General features: G+C 39.0%; 1 non-coding gene across 1 annotated transcript; it reads left to right on the top strand.

Moving 5' to 3' along the window:
- The first annotated feature begins 783 nt into the window (after nt 1-783).
- On the top strand, nt 784-889 carry LOC140837525 (small nucleolar RNA R71). The gene has a single exon (XR_012119356.1). It is a non-coding gene; the product is annotated as a small nucleolar RNA R71 (small nucleolar RNA).
- The last annotated feature ends 2,452 nt before the right edge of the window (nt 890-3,341 follow it).

Here is a 3,341-nt window from a genome sequence, read left to right as displayed (position 1 = left end):
TCTCTCGACTCTAAAATTTTCCCACTCTTCAACTCGATAGCCTTCAGTTGCTATTTTGGATTTGTCTCTGTGTTACTTGGAAAGGTGCCTGGCTCTCTACTTGCTATCATCTTTGCTAACTGCCCAATCTGATTTTCAAGCCCCTTTATCGATGCGTCCTGATTCTGTAGTTTAGTCTCGGTAGACGAGGTGAACTTAGACATCATCTGCTCCAAATTGGACTTCTCTTCTCTAGGAGGATCAGATATGTACATCGGTTGTTTCCCATATGATTGTCCTCTTTGTGGACGATTCTAGCTGTTTTGACAACCCCATGAGAAGTTTGGATGTTGTCTCCACCCCGGATTGTATGTGTTCGAATAAGGGTCATTCCTTGGGCGGTTTTGGACTCCCACTTGATTTATTGGTGCCCCTTCTTGCTCATAAAATGGATTGTCATCTTGACAGTCCTTCACATAGTGTTCCCCTCCACACTTTTCACAGAATATCTCTTGAAGATGCATAGCCGTGCCACCCACATTCAAGCTGTCTAGTTTCCTGTCTAAAAGATCAAGTTGTGCAGTATTAGCAGAAAAATCGATTACCTGGTGAACTCCTGCACTCCTCCGCTGGTTTTTTCTTTTTGATTGAGGATGATAGCTGCTAGCAGCCATCTCCTCCAACAACTCATATCCATCTTCCGCATTTTTTCTTAACAAATTTTCACAAGCAGCAGCATCTATCATAGTACGGTTAGGAGTAAGCAAACCATAATAAAATGTTTGAACGACTAACCCAAGTGGTAATTCGTGATGTGGGCATCTTTGTAGTAGATCCTTGAAGCGTTCCCATGCCTCATACAACGACTCCTGCTCGAATTGAGCAAAGTTGGTGATGTCTGTCCGAAGCTTCATGGTCTTAGATAGAGGAAAATATTTGATGAGAAACGCTTTCGCCATATCCTCCCATGTGGTGATCGAACCTACAGGAAAACAATTTAACCATGCTTTAACTTTATCACGTAAAGAGAAAGGAAACAAACGCAACCTAACAGCATCATCAGAAACTCCATTGAATTTAAAAGTATCGCAAATTTCAAGAAAATCTGCGATGTGCATGTTTGGGTCATCTACTGCAGATCCTCCAAAGTGGACTGTGTTCTGAATCATCTGAATTATAGCTGGTTTGATTTCGAACTCGTTTTCTCGCACCATAGGCCTCACAATGCTGGGGCGTGCTCCATCCAAAGAAGGTTGGGCATACTCCAGCATCGGTATGCGGCTTGGTATCTCAACTTGTCTATCTTCACGCTGTTCCTCCTCACGTTCTTGCTCGTGTCTCTCCATCAGTTCTTTAAGTCTCTGCTGTTGTCGTCTTCTGCGGAAGGTTCTTTCAATATCGGGATCGAATATCTCTAGTTCAGACTCTAGAGACTTTGGCATGCACAAAAGAGATACCTGCGAAAAAATCAAAGGTGCCGAACAATGTAAAATAGAAAATGCTAAAGTAAATAATTGAAAATAAAATTGTGAATTAACAGTCCCCGGCAACGGCGCCAAAAACTTGATCGAGCAAAACTTGCACTGTTAAATCCTTAATAAAAATATGGTTTTGTATGCTCAAAAGTTATCGCAAGTGCACGATGTCAAGTAATAGTATAGTGTACGTGAGTACGAGTATCGTTCTACTGAAGACTGTATTTAACAATTATTATTTTCAATTATTGAACATTTAGCAACGAAAATTGATTTGAATGTGGGACTTGCAAGTCCATGGAAACTTCGGACTTGACCAACAGTAGTAGGCGATGGCCAATCTCGAATAGCTACCAGGATCGGTTAGTCGAGTAAAGAGTGTTTAGAAGGGGGGTTGAATAAACACTGCTCGAATTTAAAATATTGTTCGACAATATAAATTCAGTTCTGTTACAAACTGAAACTGAATATCCCGTCGGTCAATAACAATCAGTTAAACTGAATAAAATAGTTGCGGAAAACTAACTGATTGAAAGATAGAGTATCTAACTGAAGTAATGACACCACAATTTGTTTCTGGATATTCGGAGAATTGAATAACTCCTACGTCACCCCTTCTATCACGAAGATAGGATATCCACTAAAAGACTTTGATCAAATACACGACATTGTACTGACCCACTTCAGTTTGGACTTATCACTTTGCCAAAACTGAAACTCTTAGCATACAACACTTTTATAGATCCTAACTGATCTTAGCACAACTTAGAAAATCTATTAAAGATCACAAAGTGCTATATAAGCTCGAGAATGTAATCTTGAATACTAATGATATGACTAATAAGCGTGAGCTTTGATTTCTGATAGTGAGTAGATATTTTTGCAGCGTAACAGCAAGTAGAATGAGATAACTGAAATTCGGTGATTCTTCAGTTGCTGCCTTCGACTATTTATAGGCTTTCCTCTCAACGGTAACATTAAAGAATGTTCGAATATTCTAACCGTTGATTGCCACGTCGATATATTCTGACAATCGTACACTGTTCATTCTGCAATGCGGCGTTCCACTACTAGTTGCAGGTATATGTACTATTTTGTCTATTGTCGCTTTCAACTGATGATGTGTACAACTGAGAGGTCAGCTGGTAACGAATCAGTTGCCGAGAAAGAACTTCAGTTGTATAGAACAGTTGACTGAGTTCAGAAGATGACGTATTCAGTTGATGATCAGTTCAGTTGCTGAGTTCAGTTGGTAAGTCTTTTTGTCAAAATATCGGAATTAAGTTTCCAACAATTTCCCCCTTTATGGTGTTTGACAAAACTCAGAATAAAATATAACTGAATAACTGAACTCTTGTAGATAAAATAAGATGTAGATTCGACTGAACTCATATTCTTCATAGATACAAGAATTTAAGATTACTTCTGCTTTTCTAAAATCAGTTCTCTTCCCCTTTTTTGTCAAACAGCTCCATCTTAGAAGATAATTTTCTAACATCAATAGATAGGAGATGGACATAGTCGGAAATATTGCTGATAGCAGTAGTCATGGCAACTTGAAGCAAGTCGATTTTTATTGAAACAAGAGATTCTACACTGTCGACTCGTTTGTTGATAGAGTCTTGAGTGGCAGTGAGACTGGAAAATATCCCTCTGTTTTTCTGTATATCGTCAACCGCAAAAGTCAGAGAGGTAACAGCTGCTTGTATGGTGTTCAGTTTTTCTAAGTTGAATTGATGGGAAGAGTCCAACTTCAGAGTATGTGACAGCTGAGTGTTCTGAATCTTCAATATGGCAGTGATGATTTGTTGCATACTTTTCTGCATATGCTGAATTTCTTCAAAAATAAGATCAATATCTGATGAAGATGGAGGAAGAGACTGATGA

Source organism: Primulina eburnea, chromosome 7 (genome assembly GCF_022965805.1).
Source record: "Primulina eburnea isolate SZY01 chromosome 7, ASM2296580v1, whole genome shotgun sequence".
NCBI lineage: Eukaryota > Viridiplantae > Streptophyta > Magnoliopsida > Lamiales > Gesneriaceae > Primulina > Primulina eburnea.
This window is presented reverse-complemented; position numbering and strand designations above follow the sequence as displayed.